Raw genomic sequence first — 11,680 nt, 5'->3', positions numbered from 1 at the left:
TTTAATATATGCAGTCCATTAACAATGTGAACCTTCAGTTGAGCAAAATACACCAGCCCATGAAGTTACATCAACTGTACAACCCAGGAAAGCAGGAGCTTAGAGAGGGCCGTTCCTGGCTTTAGCAGTTGTTAGACCATTACGACATGGTCGTGAATGCACTGGAAGACACCCAAGGTTTAGGAAGTGATCACCTCAGATTTATGTCTCTAGTTTTATATTCGTTTGTGTTCGACTGAAGAAGCCTGTTGTGCAGGTATTTTGTTAATAAAGATACCCAACTAATGTGCATGTGTCTTATCCTTCACCTTGTCATAGTTGTATAACACCATAATATGACACCTGTCTGACACAGCAATACCATGGTGTCTTGGTGCAAGGGAAGTCCTCTGCAACTCCTTTCCTAAATAACTGTTTAGCCTGATCTACTTCCTCTAGCAGACCTCGCTCGCCTGTGATGTCACCTCCAGCTGCTGCACCTCATTTATATTCCAATATATAAAGTCTGGTCGACTGCCTCTGCTTCAGGCTGAAGGAATAACTACCTGCTATCAAGGCTCAGGGACTGATCATCTCTTAATTATTTTTACTTGTCACTAGTGTTAGATTCAACTGTATTCAACCAAAAAAACTTGCTACACAGGTGAAAATTTTCAGCAATAAGATACCCAAATGTTGCACATGTGTTATATAACTACTACGGGTTTAGCTTTAACACTCCCATTAAATTTGTTTAAGAACTCATTCTAACTTTACCTCACTAAACCTACATCATATACACGTTCTAACACAATATCTCCTTTTGTATAACTAACACTTATTTTAATCTAATCTTACATAAAGCAACCTCAGTTAACCCTACCTGCCATAACCTTACTCAACCTAACCCCACGTACCTTAAAATAACCTAATCTCACCTATCCTCATTCTAACAATCTGTTATAATCTAACCTCACCTGCATAGGCAGTCCACCTGGTGGAGATGTCTCCATCTGCCTCCAGCATCACTTCCACCTCCTTTCAACCCCATCCCCCCCTGACCTCCTCTAGAGACCCACCCACAACAAATGGTGTTCCCAAGGGCAATAGTATTGCCTTCTTGGTTTAATATGATCCCTAGGTACCAAAACGGTGGTGGAAATTTGGTTATTTTCACTCTGGCTATGTGTGATGAAGGACCAGGTCGTATGTCTTGCTGCTGCTGTGATCTGAGTGGCGTTGAGGTCATTGACTCTTACACGTGGCACTTACCTCAGCATCCTCCAAGAAAACTGATTGCTTAGACAATGAAGGTATCTTTATCTAAGGAACTGGAGCTACTTTGACCTGACTGATTACCTCTCATTCATTAGAAGCTGCATGACCCTTGGCGCTTCCCTGTAATAATAATATTAATAATAATAATAATAATAATAATAATAATAATAATAATAATAATAATAATAATAATAATAATAATAGTAATAATAATAATAATCATTTACTGATCATAGGGCTGCTCTCTCATCATGCTGTTTTACGTGATTCACGTAACCTAATGACATATAATCTTAGTATAATTTCCAGTTGCAGTTCATTTATTACTTTTATAAGATAATGACTGATTAAAATATTGATCCTTTAAATATTTCTTGAGAAGTTTCGCCAGCATGGAAGTAGTGTTGGTGGGAGCGACAGTTATCTATAACATACTTGTCTAGAGTAAGCTTCACTTATGTTGATAACTTTGCATGCTAAACATCATCCCATTGATTGCATCCGATTAGCTGGTTAATGGGGAAGTGTAATGAGTATCGACTACACGAGGGTCACTTAAGGCTGCATGTCATCTGTTCATCAACAAAGTCATATATCTCTCGGGGTATATACACTGAGTCATATACCTCTCGGGGTATATACACTGAAAGTCATATATATCTTGGGGTATATACAGAGTCATATATCTCTCGGGGCATATACACTGAGAGTCATATATCTCTCGGGGTATATACACTGAGTCATATGCCTCTCCGGGTATATACACTGGGTCATATATTTCTCGGGGTATATACACTGAGTCATATATATCTCGGGGTATATACACTGTGAGTCATATATATATCTCGGGGTATATACACTGTGAGTCATATATATATCTCGGGGTATATACACTGAGAGTCATATATATATATATATATATATATATATATATATATATATATATATATATATATATATATATATATATATATATATATATATATCTCGGGGTATATACACTGAGAGACATATACCTCTCGGGGTATATATTCGTTGACTGGAATTACCAAAGAAACTTAACATTTTATTATTGATTAGATTTTAAGAGTTTATCAACTTCTTGCAAATCGTTAATCACCAATTAACATAATTACGGGGAAGGAAGGTGAGGCGTGGGGAAGGTGAGGCGTGGGGAAGGTGAGGCGTGGGGAAGGTGAGGCGTGGGGAAGGTGAGGCGTGGGGAAGGAAGGTGAGGTGTGGGGAAGGAAGGTGAGGTGTGAGGAAGGAAGGTGAGGTGTGGGGAAGGAAGGTGAGGTGTGAGGAAGGAAGGTGAGGTGTGGGGAAGGAAGGTGAGGTGTGGGGAAGGAAGGTGAGGCGTGGGGAAGGAAGGTGAGGTGTGGGGAAGGAAGGTGAGGTGTGAGGAAGGAAGGTGAGGTGTGGGGAAGGAAGGTGAGGTGTGAGGAAGGAAGGTGAGGTGTGGGGAAGGAAGGTGAGGTGTGGGGGAAGGAAGGTGAGGTGTGGGGAAGGAAGGTGAGGTGTGAGGAAGGAAGGTGAGGTGTGGGGAAGGAAGGGAAGAGCCTGGTACAGCCTAACACTGCCTCCCCAGGATCTCTCTGGCCTCACTGCTTGCCTCAGCTTTCTAAAATAAATTACTGGTTTGCCTGGGGAGTAATACAGCTCTTGATCCAAAAAACTGTAGCTATCCACCCTCTTTCTTGAATCAAATCTATTTGCGTCTCATTCCACAGGTGCTGGGTACCCCTTACGGAATTAGCGCTTCCCCACGCTAATAATAATAATAATAATAATAATAATAATAATAATAATAATAATAATAATAATAATAATAATAATAATAAGCAGATGGGAAAATATACGACTTATATAACATCATGTCTATTAAATTCTTGTTTTGCAAGAAATACGAGGATATAATTACCATGACAGTGACAATACATATAATTCCTGAGAATAATTTTAACGTATATGATATGCCTTTGCCAAGGATGGGAAGACTGGGTAAATATGCTAGTCATAGCCGGAATTAGGTCATATCTATTCAGCTACCTATTCAGTTATTAGGTAGACATAACGTGACTGATGAATACGTTCATTATTCATCCTAGTAGTTGTAGTTTACCTGGAGATTACCTGGAGAGAGTTTCGGGGGTCAACGCCCCCGCGGCCCGGTCTGTGACCAGGCCTCCTGGTGGATCAGCGCCTGATCAACCAGGCTGTTGCTGCTGGCTGCACGCAAGCCAACGTACGAGCCACAGCCCGGCTGATCAGGAACTGACTTTAGGTGCTTGTCCAGTGCCAGCTTGAAGACTGCCAGGGGTCTGTTGGTAATCCCCCTGATGTTTTGATGATATCGAAGTTATTTATGATACGAAAGTTTTTTCTTTCAGCTAATGTTGCTGTTGACTGTACGGAAGCTCATGAGGAAATCACTTGCCCAAATATTCGAGGAAGACCTGCCAAGTATGGGCCAGTAGACTAGTTGCAGTATTCATCTATTCTTATGTCCCTGCGATTAAAAAATCGTCTCGGGAAAGGCGCCTAAGGCCAGGACACCTGATAATATAATCCAAATTTTCCAAAAATAAAACTAATAAGCAGCTCTCAGTCACAGCTGGAAATGATTGATGAGTCTTGCATTCCACATGATGGAGGAAATTATGAGATTCATATTATATTTCTGGGAGTTGCGCTAATGGCGTAGATCAAAAGTGATCCTTGGGAATGTGAGATAATCAGGTTTAATTTATGGAAGGGGATGGTAGCTCCAGTTACTTGGATCAAGAGCCATTCACCAGCATCAGATCACCCTCTTCAATGAAAGGGATTAGTAAATACCTAGTAAAATTTATTTATCCCAGAGCAGTGTCTAGGATAAAATAAAACTAGGTCAGGCAGGCTAAGAGAGGGATGGGCGGACTGCAAAAGCTTTATGTTAATAAGACACAATATGTGATTTCAGAGTGAAAACTTAAAAGTTTCCTCTTGGCTGAACACAGGGCTGCAGGTGACACCTTGATCTGTATTCCCTAGAACGCAGGCGAGAGATACATGATAATATACACTTGGAAGGTCCTGGAAGGATTGGTACCAAACCTGCACACGAAAATCACTCCCTATGAAAGCAAAAGATTCGGCAGGAGATGCAACATTCTCCCAGTGAAAAGCAGGGGCGCCACGAGTACACTGGGAGACAATACAGTGTCCGGGGCCCAAGACTGTTCAATTGCCTCCCAGGATACATAAGGGGGATTATCAATAGACGTCTGGCTGTCTTCAAGAAGGCACTGGACAAGCACCTCAAGTCAGTACCTGACCAACCGGGCTGTGGTTTGTACGTCAGCTTGCGTGCGGCCAGCACTAACAGCCTGGCTGATCATACCCTGATCCACCATGAGGTGGCGTTTTCGGGAGCGTTTACCCCTGAAACCCTTTCCAGGTAAACTCGCCCGTCTCTACACCAACACAGTGCTGCAGGTGACACCACTCGCCCGTCTCTACACCACACGTCTTTCCACTATATACATGCTCTCATTCTACCCATCTCTGAGAAATGATGGTCCTTTTTGGGCGAAACGTCTTCTCATTACCACAAACCACATATGGTGTCTTGTTAACAGTCTTGTTGGGCTATAATACCATTGATATGCATACCTTGAGTTCAAAAAGGCCTTTGACGTGGTACCATTCAGAAGACCAATGAACAAACTTCCAACCCAGAGAAAGGTAGTAGGGATGGAAAAATAATGGACTGATGAATCATCAAGGGGATCACAAAAAGGCTATATCCTCCCCTGGTACCTATGTTGTGTTTGGTATGCTGCTTGAAGGAACCTTCTGGGAGACCTGGGCCATACATGTCAATGTTCGCAGATGACACAATAGTGAGAAGGATGAATACTGATGACTACGAGAAACTGCAGGATAACTCAGGTCGAAATATGGCTGATGAAATTCAGCGTCAACAGCAACAAAAAAGTAATGATAATATCCGAGGATCTTCTTAAAGAAACCAAACAAATCACATAACATAGATAAATGATCTTCTTATGACCAGAGCTTTGGTAAGATGGGTAAGGAAGAAGGATGGGTAAGGATAGAAATATTGGAAAAGCGTGGGAGGGGGGAGAGAGGTAGGATATAAAAGGTAAGTGGCCCAACCACTTTGGTGTAATTTAAAAAGTGTATGTGGAATAATAAAATATTCTTGAAGGGGTATAATACTAACCCATCAGAGTCACATAGATATAATAGGTATATAAGTACATGACTCTGAATTGGTAGTAATTATACAAGTTGCAATTTTTTTTTTTTTTTTTTTTAGGTAAATGATCTGGTTACAGAAACGAGCAATGATAAAGATCTAGGAGTTAAATTTGCTTCTGGTATGTTACTTAAAGCCCAGTTAAGGGTTTGAAATGTAATTTCCATTGTACATGACGGGACAGGGTTTTCAAGCTTTATATCCTTTATCCTTATTGAGCTGTGTCTTAGTGTAGTTTTTTGCATCCTTGCAGTTTAAGGATACTGGGAAAGAAACAAATAATAATAATAATAATAAATCTTCGTTTCTACAAGTACGTGTACAAGGTATACAGTCCTAGCTGACATCAGTGACATACTATTATCTAGAAAGCCGCTTGTTATGCAGAGCAATTCGGGCAAATTAGGTCAACTTTGTCCCAGGATGCGACCCACACTAGTCGACTAACACCCAGGTACCCTTTTTACTGATGGGTAAACAGGGACAACAGGTGTAAGGAAAACTCCCAACGTTTTTACCGTTCCCAGGAATCGAACCCGTTAATTCAGCGTGTGAAGCGAGAGCTTTTGCCATCAGGCCACGGGCATGTCAGACTATGAGAATGACATAATCCAGTGAGAGATACGAATGGAAACATTAGGACACGTTTCCTTAAGACACCTGCTGTCCATGTTCACCTATCAGTAAAATAGGTACCTGTGTATTAGTCCACTGGTGTGGGTCGCATCCTGAGAAAAAATTGACCTAATTTGCCCGAAATGCTCGCAAGTGACTTTTTATATAGTATTATTATTATTATTATTATTATTATTATTATTATAATCAAGGGGGAAGCGCTAAACCCGGAGGATTATACAGCGTCTGGGGGGGATGTGGAAGGCATTCAGGCTTAATTCGGGGAACTGGAGCACAGATCCAATTCCCTAAATCAAGAGCCCCTCACCAACATCAAGGAACCTTCCTTGAGGTTTTTTTTTATATAGTAGTATGTCACTGATGCCAGTTAGGCAAGTATACCTTGTATATGTACTTGAAGAAATAAGATTATTATTATTATTATTAATGAGAGCCAGTGAAAGATCATCCAGTGAGGCAAAAGACCTGATATTCACCCAGGAAGCAACAGGAGTTTTTGGACCTTGTTCCTCTTGAAAGTCCTATTATTATTATTTATTTAATGAATTTCAGAGATTAATGTTCTTGCTGCTTGTAAAAAGAAGCCTGGTGACGGTTTTGTGAGGAGTGTCGGGTAGAGCAGTAGTGTGGCGGGGCTGTCACTACCTTGCACGGGAAAGCCTGAGGCAGGGTGGCCACGAACACCATACCCTGAGACCTCCCTCCCTGCTACCACGGACACTGAACCCACTCACAGGTCTCACGTGTGAACTCTCATGGTAGTTTTGATTGGTAGACTCACAAGACTGAAGCAACTAATTCATGGTTGTAATGTTCAGTTATTAGCTATTTGGACGAGGTGGATACAAATTATTTAAAAGGACTGGCTTGGCAAATCGAATTATAATCAAAACTAAGCGCTAAACCCACCAGGATCATATAGCGCTAGACAGGAAACAAAGTCAAACTATGCCAAAGATATATAATAAACAACATCAGTACGAGTGTGATGAAGGTTCTTGTATGTTCCGTCTTAGGAACACTGCAGAAGGCCTAATAGCTTCACACTCACTCATGTACCAGTTCAACCTATATTTAAAACTACCCGAAGTTCTTGCCTCAGTGACGTTACCTGGGAGTTCTTTCACTCATCTACAACTCTATTACCAAACAGGTACTTCCCAATATATTTTCTAACTGTAAATCTAGATGTTTTCAATTCTATGTATACAACCTTCATTTATTCTTGTTTTCCATTTGTACTCTTTACTCATATCTCCCTTAATTCTATGCCTTACTAAAGATTGTAAGTTCCGTATTATCAGTCTTTCCTTTTCTGTATATTTTCGAGTGCATTCATGTCCATTCTGTAATATAAGACCAGAAATAAGCAGTATAATCTTCTATTATGTAGACTTCTTAATATGAAGCCAAGAATTCTATTACTTTTATTGTAAACTCATGTCTTGGCTTTAAATTTCTGCTAACAGAACTTTTAATCTTTTTCTTACTCATTTTGACTAAGACCCACATTGTTTGGCTTATAACTAACCTAGTTATTTCCTTCTCCTAGGCTTAGAACCATACAAGTGTCTGCATTATACAGCATCTGCCACTTTTCAGACCACATTAACCTATCCAGGTCATCCTGTAGTCTTCTAGTGTATCAGAAATTATTTGACAGCCCTTATTAGTGTCATCGGCAAACTTTATGTGGCTATTTGTTCCCACATCAATGTCATTTATGTATTATTATTATAATAAAAGCTAAGTGCTAAACCCATGTCAATTATTTAGACAATGAACATTATTATTATTATTATAATCAAGGGGGAAGCACTAAACCCGTAGGATTATACAGCGCCTATGGGGGGATGGAAGGCATTCAGGCTTAATTCAGGGAACTGGAGCACAGATCCAATTCCCTAGATCAAGAGCCCCTCACCAGCGTCAAGGAGCCTTCCTTGAGGGGTAGACAATGAACAAAGGTCCCAACACTGATCTCGCCTGTTATTCCTGCAACAGTTTGATCATCCAAGGTGACGACTGTCACCTCATTGTAACCTCTCTTCAGTGTGCTATTGGTAATGATTCCAACAAGGCACCCTCTCATGGGTTTATATTGTTGCTAAAGCACACCAGATAGCTTTCACAAGACACTCTTTTTATCCCTCATACCATTCTTTACCTGCATGGCTTCCATATCACTGAACAGGATACTGTCATATTTCTCAGTCTTCTATTTGTTCATTGACTGTCCTAGAAACCAAACAACCTCCTGAAAACTGCTTGTCATAACTGCCTAAACCTCTTCGAAACTAGCCCATTTTTAATGGGCGAGGGTCTGATGGACAATCCTTTCTTTGCCTTCATTCAGTTCTAATTTGATATAAACTGGACTGCTATGACCAACTGTATTCTTTAGTCTCCCTGACTCTCTGCTCATACAGTGGGATGAGAATAATTTTTTTTGGATAGCCTGTAAAACACTAGTCTGAAACTTCTATGAATGTTCAGGTAGGCAGAGATGCAATACATAACAGCCATGCAAGATGGACAGAGGAATAAAGCAAAAGAGCTTGGATATCCATAAAAGCATGTGTGAGGATGTTTTATAGGAGTGAAGGCACATATTTCTATGACTTGATGTGCTGTTGAAGTGTGAGCAAGGAAACATTTATGAAGGGATGCAGGAAAACCAGTTAACCAGACTCGAGTTTTGGTGCCAACATCCTGAAGAAGGGAAGGGGATAGTGCAGTTTGGAAAGGCATGCGAGCTATAATGGCACACCTCTGGCAAGATGATGACAGTGTGATAGAATTTTTTTTTTCAGGCTGCCCTACCTCAGTGGGAGATGGTTGGTGTTAAAAAAAATGAGTCATATTCATGCTTCCTTGAGTTAGCCTCTTCTCTGGTGAAAACTTCCTTAGTGTTTATTGGCGTGAGAGGCGCATACACGGGGTAAAAAAGGGACACTGGGGAGGAGCTGGTGAAGCCAACAAAAGTGGTTAAGATGAAAACAGTTAATGCTGTAAGGAAGTTGCAGTTAATCCCACTTTCCAATGGTAGCATCAAACATTAAATTGACCTCAAGTCAGAAGATATTCTGAGTTGGCTTGTGGTGCAAAAGATTATTATTATTATTATAATCAAGGGGAAGCGCTAAACCCGGAGGATTATACAGCACCTGGGGGGGATATGTGGAAGGCATTCAGGCTTAATTCGGGGAACTGGAGCACAGATCCAATTTCCTAAATCAAAAGCCCCTCACCAACATCAAGGAACCTTCCTTGAGGGGTGGTGCAAAAAAAAAAAAAAAAAAAAAAAAAAAAAAAAAAAAAAAAAAAAAAAAAAAAAAAAAATTGCATAATATTTTTGTGCACATTGCAAATGACCCTCAAATCATGATTTTTGTGATGTACAAAGACAGCCTGAAGGAATTTCTCTTCTACGACACTCTGTCATTTACCAGCACAGACATCTTAATTAAACATATTGAACAATTTTTTTTTTCAAGCATAACCTTTGGTGTTTGAAACTGTTTAGCAGTGTGCACCGAGAGCTTCATTTGTGATGGAAAGTAATGTGGGATTCATCACTCGCTTCAAGACAGAAAATCCCATTGCCATGTTATAATTTAGTGAAGAGCCAAACCCTCTGTTTTAGTAAGTCACTATTGCATTGGAAAAATCTGGCATCTTAATGATGCAATCCCAATTATGATTTTCAAGCTCTGTGATAATCAAAATTAAAGTCATGAACGAAGTGGATTCTCAGCATGACTTGTGTGGTGCTCCATTCAGTATTAACCAAAACTCAGAGATCTCACCCAGAGAATGAAGCAGCATCATGGTAACCACTGAAAAAATCTGATCTTTATTACATACCAAGTTTTGCAATAAAAGTTACATTATTTTTAAAAGGTGTACATTTTGACTAATTAGCATTTAAATTAATTAAATGAACTTAATCTAATAAACAGTATATATATATATATATACAATTTTTTTTTTTCAACAAGTCGGCCATCTCCCACAGAGGCAGAGTGACCCAAAAAAGAAAGAAAATCCCCAAAAAGAAAATACTTTCATCATCATTCAACACACTCACATTATCACTGCTTTTACTTTCATCATCATTCAACACTTTCACCACACTCACACATCACTGTTTTTGCAGAGGTGCTCAGAATACAACAGTTTAGAAGCATATACGTATAAAGATACACAACATACCCCTCCAAACTGCCAATATATATATATTTAGAGAGAATGGATCAAAGTAGAATGACATGGAAAGCATATAAATCTATAGGGGAAGGACAGAGGGGTAGGGGTCGTCCTCGAAAGGGTTGGAAAGAGGGGGTAAAGGAGGTTTTGTGGGCGAGGGGCTTGGACTTCCAGCAAGCGTGCACGAGCATGTTAGATAGGAGTGAATGGAGACGAATCATACTTGGGACCTGACGATCTGTTGGAGTGTGAGCAGGGTAATATTTAGTGAAGGGATTCAGGGAAACCGGTTATTTTCATATAGTCGGACTCGAGTCCTGGAAATGGGAAGTACAATGCCTGCACTTTAAAGGTGGGGTTTGGGATATTGGCAGTTTGGAGGGATATGTTGTGTATCTTTATACGTATATGTTTCTAAACTGTTGTATTCTGAGCACCTCTGCAAAAACAGTGATGTGTGAGTGTGGTGAAAGTGTTGAATGATGATGAAAGTATTTTCTTTATGGGGATTTTCTTTCTTTTTTGGGTCACCCTGCCTCGGTGGGAGACGGCCGACTTTTTGAAAAAAAAAAAAAAATATATATTATAATATAGGGTAGGGGTCGTCCTCGAAAGAGTTGGAGAGAGGGGGTAAAGGAGGTTTTGTGGGCGAGGGGCTTGGACTTCCAGCAAGCGTGCGTGAGCGTGTTAGATAGGAGTGAATGGAGACGAATGGTACTTGGGACCTGACGATCTGTTGGAGTGTGAGCAGGGTTATATTTAGTGAAGGGATTCAGGGAAACCGGTTATTTTCATATAGTCGGACTTGCGTCCTGGAAATGGGAAGTACAATGCCTGCACTTTAAAGGAGGGGTTTGGGATATTGGTAGTTTGGAGGGATATGCTGTGTATCTTTATACGTATATGCTTCTAAGCTGTTGTATTCTTAGCACCTCTGCAAAAACAGTGATAATGTGTGAGTGTGGTGAAAGTGTTGAATGATGATAAAAGTATTTTCTTTTTGGGAATTTTCTTTCTTTTTTGGGTCACCCTGCCTCGGTGGGAGACGGCCGACTTGTTGGGGGGGGGGGGGGAATTATATATATATATATTATATATTATATATATATATTATATATATATATATATATATATATATATATATATATATATATGTGTATGTGTATATATATATATATATATATATAATATATATATATAAGGCAAGCTTTCTGGGGAAAAAATTGTGTTTAGGGTCATGATTCTGAAAAAAACATACAAGATTTTAAGTACATCTTCCTACTTCTACTTACACTTAGGTCACACTACACATGC

Source organism: Cherax quadricarinatus, chromosome 35, assembly GCF_038502225.1.
Source record: "Cherax quadricarinatus isolate ZL_2023a chromosome 35, ASM3850222v1, whole genome shotgun sequence".
Classification (NCBI taxonomy): domain Eukaryota; kingdom Metazoa; phylum Arthropoda; class Malacostraca; order Decapoda; family Parastacidae; genus Cherax; species Cherax quadricarinatus.
This window is presented reverse-complemented; position numbering follows the sequence as displayed.